Source organism: Pleurodeles waltl, chromosome 1_2 (genome assembly GCF_031143425.1).
Source record: "Pleurodeles waltl isolate 20211129_DDA chromosome 1_2, aPleWal1.hap1.20221129, whole genome shotgun sequence".
Classification (NCBI taxonomy): Eukaryota; Metazoa; Chordata; class Amphibia; order Caudata; family Salamandridae; genus Pleurodeles; species Pleurodeles waltl.
In genome coordinates, this window is record NC_090437.1 from 885,032,572 (window position 1) to 885,047,887 (window position 15,316).

Below are 15,316 nucleotides of genomic sequence, written 5' to 3' on the forward strand. Positions count from 1 at the left end.
CTGTAGATTTTGGCCTCTAGCTCAGCCGGCACCTAGGGAAACCTACCAAACCTGTGCATTTCTGAAAACTAGAGACCTAGGGGAATCCAAGGAGGGGTGACTTGCGGGGCTCGGACCAGGTTCTGTTACCCAGAATCCTTTGCAAACCTCAAAATATGGCTAAAAAAACACATGTTCCTCACATTTCTGTGGCAGAAAGTTCTGGAATCTGAGAGGAGCCACAAATATCCTTCCACCCAGCGTTCCCCCCAGTCTCCCGATAAAAATGATACCTCACTTGTGTGGGTAGGCCTAGCGCCCGCGACAGGAAACGCCCCAAAGCGCATCGTGGACACATCCAAATTTTTTGAAGAAAACAGAGGTGTTTTTTGCGAAGTGCCTACCTGTAGATTTTGGCCTCTAGCTCAGCCGGCACCCAGGGAAACCTACCAAACCTGTGCATTTCTGAAAACTAGAGACCTAGGCGAATCCAAGATGGGGTGACTTGCGGGGCTCAGACCAGGTTCTGTTACCCAGAATCCTTTGCAAACCTCAAAATTTGGCTAAAAAAACACATGTTCCTCACATTTCTGTTGCAGAAAGTTCTGGAATCTGAGAGGAGCCACAAATTTCCTTCCACCCAGCGTTCCCCCAAGTCTCCCGATAAAAATGATACCTCACTTGTGTGGGTAGGCCTAGCGCCCGCGACAGGAAACGCCCCAAAGCGCAACGTGGACACATCAACATTTTTGGAAGAAAACAGAGGTGTTTTTTGCGAAGTGCCTACCTGTAGATTTTGGCCTCTAGCTCAGCCAGCACCTAGGGAAACCTACCAAACCTGTGCATTTCTGAAAACTAGAGACCTAGGGGAATCCAAGATGGGGTGACTTGTGTGGCTCGGACCAGGTTCTGTTACCCAGAATCCTTTGCAAACCTCAAAATTTGGCTAAAAAAACACATGTTCCTCACATTTCTGTGGCAGAAAGTTCTGGAATCTGAGAGGAGCCACATATTTCCTTAAACCCAGCGTTCCCCCAAGTCTCCCGATATAAATGATACCTCACTTGTGTGGGTAGGCCTAGCGCCTGCGACAGGAAACGCCCCAAAGCGCAACGTGGACACATCCAAATTTTTGGAAGAAAACAGAGGTGTTTTTTGCGAAGTGCCTACCTGTAGATTTTGGCCTCTAGCTCAGCCGGCACCTAGGGAAACCTACCAAACCTGTGCATTTCTGAAAACTAGAGACCTAGGGGAATCCAAGGAGGGGTGACTTGCGGGGCTCGGACCAGGTTCTGTTACCCAGAATCCTTTGCAAACCTCAAAATCTGGCTAAAAAAAACACATGTTCCTCACATTTCTGTGGCAGAAAGTTCTGGAATCTGAGAGGAGCCACAAATTTCCTTCCACCCAGCATTCCCCTAAGTCTCTCGATAAAAATGGTACCTCACTTCTGTGGGTAGGCAGATTGACCTAAAATCGGCCAATCTGCCCCCAAGGGGGGCAGAAATGGCCTAAATACAATTTTCCCCCCAGGGCAGCGACCCTTGCCTGATGGGTCGCTACCCATCTCTAAAAAAACAAACAAACAAAAAAAAACACAAAAAAAAAATTCCTCTGGGGCAGAATGGCCTAAAATAAATTAAATTAAAAATTAAAATAAATTTGCCCCCCCCAACCCCCCCCCCCCGCAAGATCATCTCGTCCAAGGCACAGAAGCGGTTAAGGTATGGTAATTAAATATTACTTCACATTAAAAAAACATAGAAATTCACACAAAAAAAAAATTACAGGGACGTTGTACACACACACACAACCATAGAAATTAAGCAGCTTTAGTTATGCTTATCTAGGCAGAAATTCAGCAGTTACAAGTTACAAGTATGCTTATCTGAGCAGTTATTGTTATACTTAGCTGAAGAAACTAGTGCCATAAAGTAACTTTAGTAAAAAAGAACCGATGATGGACAGAATGCTGAACAATGCAAACGTTCACCCCCAATCACAAAGATCTGAGTTTAATCCATCGTTTTTTTGCCTACAACACCACCCCAGTTTGAACCCAGCCATATGCAAATCAGGCCACGTCCTACCTGGACCGGAATCAAGCACCATCGGACCGGTTTTGGGGTATCACCATTCAGCAGCCAGGCTAGCTTGAATGACATCCCAAAACCAGTCCCAGGATGCCTGTTTCCAGTGCAGTTATTGTGAATTAAAACCGAAAAATCACTGAAAGTCTCAAGTTATGGTTATAAGCACAATTCATACCTCATACAACAGCAGGGCAAACCATAACTCCCTCACCCTTAATGAAATGAATGCAATTACAAATGTATTTCATCTTACCGGTGATAGCTTTGTTTGATCATGTGTTGCTTGAATATATTTCACTTTTAAGTGTTATTTATTAGCATAAATATTGTGAGGTTGCATGCATTGCATTTAACGTGCAAAAGTGTTTTTTTGGTTTTAATTCATAATCATAATCATAACTGAATATTTTTTGTTGTTGAATTCTCAGGTGTTTGAGGTGTTACTACCAACGCTAATCATAACTTCACTTAACCTTTATTTTTCTCAGTGAATTTGTGTTTTTTTCCATCATATACAACGTGCAAAGGTTTACTACATCCAACTCAATGTGGATGAACACCACTAGCTGCTCAAAGCTAGTGGGGCCTGTGCCCAATCCTCTGTGGATAGTCAACATTCATGGCATGGAGCCTTCAGCTGTGCAGCGGGTTGGCCAGTGGACTTAAACACACCCAACACTCCTTGGGTGACTAACCCTTGCAGTGCACAGCTGGAGAACATGCGCAACTGGGATGGCCACAGAGCGTGGCCTCCTGGGCATGCACCCACCTCTCCGCAGGTGGCTAACTACTGTTGCAAAATAGCCTTTGGCCACAGGGCCTGTCCTCTGACCAGCCCCTGTCCAACTCATTGAAACACCCACAGTGCATGGCCTTTGGCATTGCGCAGCAGGGGTTCACCACCAAGCCTGTTCTTCAGCTTGGCCCGGTACCTAACTCTATGGGTAGCCAACAGCCACAGCGCACAAACTTTGACTGTATGCATTGGAGTTGACTAGAGGGCCTGGTCACACACCCAGCACTCAGTGGGCAGCCAACACTCACTGCAAATAGGTGTCATGCATAGTAGGTTGTCCATGCACCCCACTCTCCACAGGTGGTCAACCACATCTGTGCTCAGCCTTTGGTCGTGCGCAGTGGAATTGACGTCAGGGACCGTTCTCTGGCCAGCTAAATCATTGCGATCGGTCTACACCCACAACCCAGGGGCTTCAGCATGGCACTTGTGCGGTTGGACACAGGGCCGAACCTCCAGCCATCCCCTGTGACAAACCTCAATGAGGGGCTAGCACCTGCAGTACATGGCCCTTCAGTTGCACACAGCAGAGGTTGCCCACGGTTCCTAGCCTTTATCCAGGCCTCCCATACAACACTCCATATGTGGCCAACCCCTGTATATAGCCAAGTGCAGCAGGGTTACCCACAGGACCAAAACTCTAAGCATTTGGCTGTGTGCAGTGATGTTGACCACACCCGCCACAGCTGCACACAGCTTTCGGCCGAAGGCAGCAGGGGTTTTCCCAATGCAGTTTCATGCAAATGTGTCAAATGTCACCAAAGTTATTTAAAAAAAATGCCTAGCCTATGGAAACTCTGACCTAATCATAACTATTGATATAAATAAATATATGAAAAATTTAACCATCTGTTTGTAGGCTGCAGTGCTGTCGATTTAGCTCTACATATTCCTGCCATCAAGCGTTCGTCCCGGGTGTTTGCAACTGCAACTTGGTTAAGTGTGAGTCACCTGTTGTGATTCTGCCCTTGGTCCACAATGTACCACCACTCAGGCTCCATCTCAGATTGCTTTCTGCTCAGTGTGTAAGTGGTGTGCAGTATCTAAGATAAGAGTGTGTGGTGTATAGTAAAGGAAATAACGGGACATAGAAACATCTGAGATCATTGCTGGCGTCCGTATCGTGGGGGCATGTGAATCTAAAGCACTACACAATACAAACAGATGGTTATAGGATAAGTGCCATTTTAAATTCACAGCATGTGTGACTGTGGATACACATGCATTGCATAAGCGATAAAGAGGTCCCCCTCTAAAGAGTTGGCTAGCAAGAGAGATGGCGATGCAAATGTTTGAAAAAGTGTTCCTAGGACAGCTTGGCCAACTAAAGCCTGCTGACATAGAACGTCTACGCAATAATTGTAGGTGAAGGTATGTGGTCTTGAGTGACGCATCGGTCACCACTGCCAGATCTGCCTGGGGTCGCTGTTAGTTAGCCACCCCTGCAGATCTTTTGCAGTTCCTCCAAGATCTAAACCATGTCGGAAAGATTCCCTTGATGCTGTGCACACTGAAACTTCAAGTCTCATTGCAGAGCCCGCACATGCCATCTGGCATTTGTGAGCAGCAGGATGCAGGAGGTCATGAGCACCAACAGACTCAGAGTCCATCTCGCCGAAATCCAGGAAAGAGGCTGCAGCATCTGTAACACAGCCTGAATATGCCAGACTTACCGCTCAGGAGGAAAACCCCATAACTGCACCGCGTCCAGGACAGCTCCTATGAAAGGGAGCATCTGAGAGGGAGTCCGGTGTAACTAAGCACTTTATAGTGAACCCCAGTAAATGCAGGAGGCTCGCCATAGTCTGGAGGTGCGAAACGACTGACTGTGGCGAGGCTGCCTTTAACAGCCAGTCATCTAGATAGGTAAAGACTGGAACCCCTGATCTCCTCAGATGAGCTGCAACCACCGCCATCAGCTTGGTGAACATCCGAGGTGCGCTGGTAAGGCCAAAAGGGAGCACTGTGAATTGAAAATGCTTGCAACCTACCATAAACCACAGATAGCGCCTGTGAGCAGGTAGGACATGATGTGAAAATAGTCATCCTGAAAGTCCAACGTTATCATCGAGCCCGCTGGGCCAGGTATCCAAAAGGATGTCTGTGAGGGCATTATTTAATGGGACTAGGGGTTCGGAGCTGGAGACTCCCGGTTGTAGCACCTCTGTCAAGAGATTAGTCTTGACTGACACCAAGGGCAGCTGAAGGTCTAAGACCTCAGCCGCCCTCCGCACCACCATTATGTAGGAAGCTCCTTCCTCCATAACCATGGTAGGGGAGAAAGCATAACAGTATCTGGAGACGTATCCAGTCCACTGGCTTCACACAGATCCTTGCTCCAGTCCATGCATTCTTCCTCATAAGGATGGTATTCTAAAGGGTCCAGTGACCCCTCCCAGACTACCCAGAGGGTTAGCCCAAGGCATTAGGGCTCATGCTCTGATTTAGGGGGCAAGGCTCCTGATAGAGTTGAAGATGACAATGGGCATGGCACCGCCAGTGGACACCGGCACTGCCCGGAGCGTCAGATGGTACAATCAGCACTTGTCCAGATCCAGGACTGGATCCTTTAGGGCCTATCAGTGCCGGGGCCGAAGCCACCAGTATGGAACCCGAAAGGGCCCCCTCCAACTCTGTGGGGTCCAAAGATGCACCAAAGGGGACATACTGCCCACAAATTAGGAGTATGGCCTCATAAAACTCTAAGTTGGCCAGGGATCATTCCGGCTCTCTGAAAGTTGGCCCAGGTGCAGGTTTCGAGGAAAGAAACTTAGAATGTGGACGCTCCCTCGTTGCATCAGCCTATGGATGAGGAGAAGTTGAAGACCGATTGGACTTCTTGCTCTTCTTCTTGTGCCACGACTTAGCCAATCATCCCGAGGACTTGGAATGGGGCGAAGAATACTTCAGACCTTGAGACAGGTCCCGTGGCCTTTCACGCCACCGGGACCTCGCCTTGCGCAGTTGCATATGGTGCCCCCATCAACTTTAAGGGACCGCTCCCTCAAAGCCATCGGCTGCATGGCCTTGCAATTGGAGCACAACTTTGGGTTGTGGTCTATCTTCTGCGATGACATTCTCAACACATCAGGAGGAAAAACCTCAAAAATTGTCGACAAAATGTTGAAAGAATTCAGTCAAAAACGGATTGAGGGATAACTTTTCTCCGGCTTAGCTCAATATCTGGCACAGAAAGAAAAGAATCAACATCAGTGCACCTGGGTGGTGCCTATACTGGTACCGCAATGTCGCTTCCGGAACTGACGACGATGGATGCGGAGCCAATCTATGCCACCTACCGGCACACAGGGGTACTGCTTATTAAAAAAATCTTCTGGGCCCACTGACACCTGGGAAGAATTGAAAGTATGGAATCTGCAGCTAGAAGTCTCTATCAGATAGGTGACCATGTGACACTGTTCACAAAGGATGAAAATGATCAATGGTCGGAGGTCCGGTATCAGCTGGAGCGAGCCATCCTTTAAAGAGATCAAAATATACATGGAGTACACCCCAATCCGATTTGGATTGTGTGTCACCCTTTGCTAGAAGCACTTGAACCTTTACCTCCAGAAGTTGAAGGTGGCCTTAACTAAGTATATGGTGGCTGAGTGGGATGTCAGGAGGCACTGTATTCAATTTGAGGCAGCAACTTTCCTGTGCAATCAGGAGGACCTATGGGTCTGTGAAAGTGGTGCCACTGAGCGAGGAAGTAAATCAGTCCTGCGATTGGTTTGATATGGTCGGGGGAAGGGACGGAGAGTCACTGTTTGCCAGCAGAAGCATCCCTTGCAAAGCCACCTCTGATCTTCCCAAGTCTATATCCCCTGCCGAACCCTCTTTGGGAGGGCTTGGGATGCTGGGGGTTCTTAAAAGATTGTTGGTGGTCTTGGTAGGGCGGTCTCTGATGTAAACCGGCTCGTTTTGCACTACAAATTGTGCTCCCCCGCAAAAAGCAGATTTAGAGCACCATGGCTTTGTCAATTCGTGTGATTTCTATTTTTTTCCTTCAGAAGGGACTTTCAGGAGATCCTGTTGTACATGAGGTTTAAACCCAGACACTCTAAGCCAAGAGTGCTTGCAGAGGATGCTGGTATTAACACCTTTTGTGACCCTGTCCGCAGTGTTTAGGGCCCAACTAATGTTGGCATTACCAATGAATTTTCTCTCAGCTCCCAACTCCTTTCTGTATATATGAGTGGCCTCTGGGAGGTGTTTCTCCAGACCTTCCAATGGTACCGATCGTACCAGAGAGGAGACCCTCCAGCATTGCAATGCGCCAATGAGTGGCTGTGTCAAGGGCGACACGCTTCCTAGGGCATCATTTCACATAAATTACTTATAAGGTGGAGGGACGTCCCCTGTAGCCTGCACCAAAGGCCTTTTATGGGCTGAGTGGACAACTAGTGAGTAAGGGGCAATCTGTCCATAAATATAAGATGGATTGTTAAGAGCAGGATTATACTTTTTCTCAGCTCAATGAGTGACCATCCTGCCTTTGCCAGCTCCTTAAAGTTGTCAGTGGCCAACCTAAGCATTCCTTTCAACTTAGGAAGGTAATGCATCCCACGCTCAGGCTTAGACATCTTCTTTGGTCTCAACTAAGATGATGTCCTCATCCTGCACTGTGTGGAATTTGACCTGAAGGTGCTGTGCAGCTTGTTGTATTATCACATGGTATGTGATACTATCATCAGGTGTGGATGGTTTGGCAGAGTAGTGCTCAAGGTTGTCTTGGGGACTAACACAGAGTCCTCCCCGGGGTCATCTCCCTCCTGTGGTCTGAAGGGCTCGTCATAGGGGTCCTGTGAGGAATAAGGTCTGTCAGACTGTGAGTCAGTGTCCTGTGGGCGAGGCGGAGGACAATACAAGGGCATTGGAGGTAGTGGAGGTGTTGGTGGGAACTAAGTAGGGATAGTGGCCGAATCCCTGACCATTTTGGGAGTTGGTGGTCAAGTCCTGGTTTCTCCTCGAAGGCTAGGCCATGTTTCTTCATAATCTGGATGAGTGCTGAAGCCTGAGGTCTGGCAAAAATTTTACCTGTGTCTGGGTGGATGAAAAGCTTCTTTTGCTTTGCATCCAGGACCTCTAATAGAGTCTTGAAGATTACTCCCTCTGTGGTTTCTAACTTCAGTGTCGGGGTTGGATGGTCAAGGGGTTTTGATGCAGGCTTCGAAGACAGTTACTGGGGAGCTTTTGTCGTCTATCTTGGTTTGAGTGTGGCATTTCAGAGGCTCAGGCTGAGGTAGTGTCAAAGTGTGATGCAGTTCACTGCCTTAGGACGGGATCTCGCAGGAGTTGACCCAGCCTCCTGAGTCCTGGGTACCCCACCCGGAGGACCAAAACTAAGGTTTCTGCAATTTCCAGCACAACTTAGGGTTCTATACCTTACTCCAGTGGGCAGCATTGCTCTGTCTTCATCAATGGATGTTTTGGGGCTTGAGACTGACCTTGTGGCACTGAGGATTGGCATGGACTTGATCTGATCTTTGGCCCCAAGGCTGGCATTTGTTGCACCACTGGCTCAAGGTACTCAATCTTCTCCTCGACACTGGAGCATCTGCTTGCCCTATCAGGATGCCTAAGTGCTTTGCTTCCTCTTCCTCAGCGTGAGGCCTATCTTTGGCTCCAAAAATATTGTCTTTGCATCCTGTGATAGGCCTATCTTCTTTCCCTCTGCTGCCTTACAGTTTTCATGCAGTGGAAGGCAAGGAAGACTTCACAGCCCATCTCTACATGGTCTGGGCAGAGACTGCAGGCGTCATGATGGTCGCTTCAGGAGTAATTGGTGTTACACCTAGGGCAGAATTGGAAGGTTGTACTTCCCATACAGTTGCCCTAGGTACACTGCCCAGGAAGTGTTGGCGAGGACCAAAGACTAGTCGAGGAAGGCAGCTCAAGGCTGTGGTGCATCAAAGTGTAGCAGTTGGTGACTGTCTGATCCGACGAAGTCCCAGCATCACAGGCGGATGCTTCGTTGGTTGAATAGTGCTGTTTTCAACACAGGGTTTGAAGGAGGAGCCACTGTAAGCCAGAAAGAAGAACCGGTGTGTTAACACGGTGATCCCAGAGCAACATTTCCGAGTGTCAGCCCAGTGATGGAAAAAAGCTCAGAGGTACAGCTGGTGTGCTGGTCAATTGTGGACCAAGTATGGAGTCACAACAGCTTTTACGATTCAGACTTTTTTAAAGAAAAACAAGTTGCAAACATCTCAGTCCAACTTTATAAGGCAAGATTATGCACAGAATGTCTCTCTACAGCCACACATACTACAAACATGTACACTGTACACACACACATATATATATGGAAAATGTCACTTACCCAGTGTACATCTGTTCGTGGCATGAGACGCTGCAGATTCACATGCTGTGCATATCCTGCCATCTAGTGTTGGGCTCAGAGTGTTACAAGTTGTTTTTCTTCAAAGAAGTCTTTTCGAGTCATAAGATCGAGGGACTCCTCCCCTTTCGGCTCCATTGCGCATGGGCATCGACCCCATCTTAGATTGTTTTCCCTGCAGAGGGTGAGGTAGGAGTTGTGTATATAGTAATAGTGCCCATGCGATGGAGTAAGTATGTATGTACATAATGTGATTAAGTGTTATATTTACAAATTTACAAACGTACAACTTTATTTTTATCAACGTATAACGGCTACAGGCTCCCGGGGAGGTGGGAGGGCGCATGTGAATGTGCGTCTCATGCCACGAACAGATGTACACTGGGTAAGTGACATTTTCCGTTCGATGGCATGTGTAGCTGCAGATACACATGCTGTGCATAGACTAGTAAGCTGTTATCTCCCCAAAAGCGGTGGTTTAGCCTGTAGGAGTTGAAGTTGTTTGAAATAATGTTCGTAATACTGCCTGTCTTACTGTGGCTTGTTGTGTTGTTAACACATCCACACAGTAATGTTTAGTGAATGTATGAGGCGTAGACCATGTGGCTGCCTTACAGATTTCTGTCATTGGTATATTTCCTAGAAAGGCCATGGTGGCACCTTTCTTTCTAGTGGAGTGTGCCTTTGGTGTAATAGGCAGTTCTCTCTTTGCTTTGACATAACAGGTTTGAATACATTTAACTATCCATCTGGCAATGCCTTGTTTGGATATTGGATTCCCTGCATGAGGTTTTTGGAAAGCTACAAACAATTTTTTTGTTTTGCGAATTTGTTTGGTTCTATCAATGTAATACATTAGTGCTCTTTTTATGTATAATGTATGTAATGCTCTTTCAGCTACAGAGTCTGGTTCTGGAAAGAACACTGGGAGTTCCACCGTTTGATTTAAGTGGAACGGTGATAGGACTTTTGGCAAAAATGTGGGATTTGTGCGTAGAACCACTTTATGTTTATGTTTGTGTATTTGTATAAAGGGTTCCTGTATGGTAAAGGCTTGTATTTCACTTACTCTTCTGAGAGATGTGATAGCTATTAGGAAGGCTACTTTCCAGGTTAAGTATTGAATCTCACAAGAGTGCATGGGTTCAAATGGTGGACCCATGAGTCGTGTTAATACAATATTGTTTACTAGATACGGAAGGAGTGGGAGAGGGGGAAAAGCGTAAGCAAATATCCCTGACCAACTCATCCATAACGCATTGCCCTTGGAGTGAGGCTGTGGGTACCTGGATGCGAAGTTTTGGCATTTTGCGTTTTCTTTTGTTGCGAATAGGTCTATTTGCGGTGTTCCCCATTTTTGGAAGTAAGTTTGTAGTATCTGGGGATGAATTTCCCATTCGTGGATCTGTTGGTGATCTCGACTGAGATTGTCGGCTAACTGGTTTTGAATTCCTGGTATGTATTGCGCTATTAGGCGAATGTGATTGTGAATCGCCCAATGCCAAATCTTCTGTGCTAAGAGACACAACTGTGTTGAGTGTGTGCCTCCCTGTTTGTTTAGGTAATACATTGTTGTCATGTTGTCTGTTTTGACAAGAATGTGTTTGTGGGCTATTAGTGGTTGAAATGCTTTTAATGCTAGAAACACTGCTAGTAGTTCTAGTTGATTTATATGAAGTTGTTTTTGTTGAGTGTCCCATTGTCCCTGGATGCTGTGTTGGTTGAGATGTGCTCCCCACCCTACCATGGAAGCATCTGCTGTGATCACGTATTGAGGCACTGAGTCTTGGAAGGGCCGCCCTTGATTTAAATTTATAGGATTCCACCATTAAAGCGAGGTGTGTGTTTGGCGGTCTATCAACACTAGATCCTGAAGTTGACCCTGTACTTGTGTCCATTGTGTCGCTAGGCACTGTTGTAAGGGCCGCATGTGTAATCTTGCGTTTGGGACAATGGCTATGCATGAAGACATCATGCCTAGAAGTTTCATCACTAATTTTACTTGATATTGTTGGTTTGGGTGCATGCTTTGTATTACGTTTTGGAATGCTTGTACCCTTTGTGGACTTGGAGTGGCAATCCCTTTTTTTGTGTTGATTGTCGCTCCTAAGTATTGTTGTATTTGACAAGGTTGTAAGTGTGATTTTAGGTAGTTTATTGAGAACCCTAATTTGTGAAGGGTTTCTATGACGTATTTTGTGTGTTGAAGACACTGTTTCTGAGTGTTGGTTTTTATTAACCAATCATCTAGATACGGGAATACGTGTATGTGCTGTCTTCTGATATGTGCCGCTACTACTGCAAGGCATTTTGTAAATACCCTTGGTGCTGTTGTTATCCCGAATGGTAACACTTTGAATTGGTAATGTACTCCTTGGATTACAAACCTCAAGTATTTCCTGTGTGAAGGATGTATGGGTATATGGAAGTACGCATCCTTTAGATCTAATGTTGACATGTAGTTTTGTTGTTTGAGCAAGGGGATCATGTCTTGAAGTGTTACCATGTGAAAGTGATCTGATTTGATGTAAAGATTTAGTGTTCTGAGATCTAAGATGGGTCTCAGAGTGTTGTCCTTTTTGGGTATTAGACAATACAGGGAATAAACACCTGTTCCTTTCTGATGGTTGGGTACGAGTTCTATTGCCTCTTTTTGTAACAACGCTTGGACTTCTAGTTGTAATAGATCCAAGTGCTGTTTGGACATGTTGTGTGTTTTTGGAGGCACATTTGGTGGTAATTGTAGGAATTCTATGCAATAACCATGTTGGATAATGGCTAGGACCCACAAGCCTGTCGTTATTTCTTCCCAATTTTTGTAATAATCTGTGAGTCTCCCCCCCCCCACTGGTGTTATGTGTTGGGGATTTGTGACTTTGAAGTCACTGTTTAGTTTGTGGGGTCTTTGGGCTTTTTGAATTTCCCTCTGGTTTTAGGAAACTGTCCACCTCTATATTGTCCCCGAAAGCCTCCTCTTTGATACTGGCCCTGGTATGTGGGTCTGGCTTGTGAGGTTGAGGGTTCTGTGCTTTGGGCTCGAAACCCCCCTCTACAGTGTGGCTTTCTAAAGGTGCCTCTGCTCTGTGGGGAGTAGAGCGCGCCCATGGCTTTGGCCGTGTCAGTGTCCTTCTTTAGCTTCTTTATAGCTGTATCCACCTCTGGCCCAAACAACTGTTGTCCATTAAAAGGCATATTAAGCACAGCCTGTTGGATCTCTGGCTTAAATCCGGAGGTGCGGAGCCATGCTTGTCTCCAAATAGTGACCGCTGTATTCACAGTTCTGGCGGCTGTGTCCGCTGCGTCCATTGCCAATCATATCTGGTTGTTGGAGATACTTTGGCCCTCCTCCACCACTTGCTGTGCACGCTTTTGAAACTCCTTGGGAAGATTTTCAATAAAATGCTGCATTTCATCCCAATGAGCCCTGTCATTTCTTGCCAATAAAGCTTGTGAATTGGCAATGCGCCATTGATTGGCTGCCTGTGCTGCAACTCTTTTCCCAGCTGCATCAAACTTTCGACTTTCTTTGTCAGGAGGTGGTGCATCCCCAGAAGTCTGTGAGTTTGCCCGTTTGCACCTACTACCACTGAGTCAGGTATTAGTTGTTGCGTGATGTACACAGGGTCCGTAAGGGGAGGCTTGTACTTTTTTTCCACCCTAAGTGTAAAGGCTCTGCATTTGACGGGGTCTTGAAACACTTGTTTTGCGTGTTTTAACATCCCTGGTAACATCGGCAGACTCTGGTACTGGCTGTGTGTTGACGACAAAGTATTAAATAAAAAGTTATCCTCAATAGGTTCAGCGTGCAGTGCTACATTGTGAAAAGTAGCTACTCTGGACACCACCTGCATGTAAGCAGTACTGTCTTCAGGTGGTGACGGTCTTGCCGGGTAGCAGTCTGGGCTATTGTCAGATACTGGTGCAACCTATAGATCCCATGCATCTGGGTCATCCTGGGTCATCCCTGTGTGCGTTGGAGATTGCATCATAGGGGGTGTTGCAAATGGTGATAGTTGCGGTGAGTGTTGTGGCGATGGTTGTGGCGAAAAATGTGGTGGAGTTTTTTCTTTCGCCACCTTTGCTTTTGGCTGTTTCTCTGTGTCTTGGAAAGCAAGTTTCCTTTTCATTTTGATAGGGGGAAGAGTTCTTATTTTCCCTGTATCTTTTTGAATATGGAGCCTTCTTTGTGTATAGTCTGGCTCCGCCATCTCTAATTCTTGTCCAAATTTATGGCCTTGTAGTTGTGCTGAAAGGCCTTGTTCTTCGGAATACGAACTTTGTTTCGGCTCCGTTGCTGGGTGTTTCGGTACCAAAACTTTTTCTACAGTCTTTTTCGGCTCCGAAGCCACCTTTTTCGGTTTTGGGGTGCCGATCTCTCGAAGCCGACTTTGCTCGGAGCCGGTATCTTGGTGTCGAGTTTGGTCGGAGCCAGTATCTCGGTGCCGGTATCTCGACCGGAGTCGGATGTCTTCGACACGTGTGTGCCCTTTTTCAGTGCCGATGGTTGGTCACCGAGTTTACGGGTTAAGCCATGGCCTGCCGGCGGTGGCGTCCCCTGGGCCTTCATGATTTTGGCGTGAGTTTTGGCCGGGGCAGGGTTACTCACGGTTTTCGCCGGCTGTTCACTTTCAGCCTCGTCCGAGTCGGCAATGGAGAAAGTCTCCTCTTCTTCGACGTTGTGGTGTCCTGACGGCATCAATGCCATTTGAAGCCTTCGAGCTCTCATGTCCCGTAGCGTCTTCTTCGACCAAAATGCCCAACAGGCCTCGCAAGTATCCTCTATGTGTTCGGGGGACAAACACAAATTACAGACCAAATGCTGATCTGTATAAGGATACTTATTGTGGCATTCGGGGCAGAAGCGGAATGGGGTCCGTTCCATGAGCCTTGAAGACGCACGCGGTCGGGCCGACGAGGCCCCGCCGGGGGATAGAAGCCCCGAAGGGCTACCGGAGCTCTTCTTTTATTCGGTGTCGATCTGCTATAACTAACCCGATACCGAACGCAAACAATACCGTCAAATTTTCCGAGATTTAACTAACTTTCCGAACCAAAACACGGAGCGAAGAGGAACACGTCCGAATCCAATGGCGGAAAGAAAACAATCTAAGATGGAGTCGACGCCCATGCGCAATGGAGCCGAAAGGGGAGGAGTCCCTCGATCTCGTGACTCGAAAAGACTTCTTCGAAGAAAAACAACTTGTAACACTCCGAGCCCAACACTAGATGGCGGGATATGCACAGCATGTGTATCTGCAGCTACACATGCCATCGAACATAGATATATATACAGTACACACACACACACTCATAGACACTCTATATTAAATTCCATTTTTCACTTAGTAGGTAAAAAAGTAAATAGCTTTTTATATTATATTTCTGTGAATAATTATTTGTAGGTGTTGTTATCTTACAGTGTCATATTATTCATGGTTATTTACTCTATTAGTTATGAGGGCCAGATGATGTCTTCTTTCTTTCAAGTTCCTTATGGTCCATTCTGCTAAGTGCACTGTCCTTTCTCACAATGCAGTTTGTAGCCATCTGGCAAGGCACACTTGCTTAAAGAGGCACAACCCTTGTTCATAAAACTCCCATGGTGATACTTTTATTCAGCTTAGCAGTTCCTATCATCTACACCTGGAACAGCTATAAATCTATGGTCCCGTCACCCTTATAAAGAATGTCAAAGGGGTATTACTCAATTGTAAAGTAAAAGAACAACTCCTTTATCAAATCCTCTGATTGCTGTGCCCCGATTGTAGTTTGTGCCAATACTGTATTTTGTGACTGTTTTTACGATTTTGTGCCCGACTTTCTTGTGCCTTGTTTAAGTTGTTTTTCGCCCCTTGGGCGCTCCCCCTTGCTCTCCGCTCCCTGCCGCTGCCTCCCTGCGGCCCGCCCCCCTCACGCCCCCATTCGCCGCTCCCTCCCACCTCCTCCCCCCTCCCTTATTAATGGCTGGCGCTGCGCGTCGCGAGTGAGCGACCTCTGACCTGTTTTAGGTCTAGAGCTCGCCCCCCACGTCCGCAGCACCAACCTGCTGTCTCCTGCCTCTGACCCCCGCCCACGCTGCTGCTAGCGTGTTCGAGGCTCTCTTGA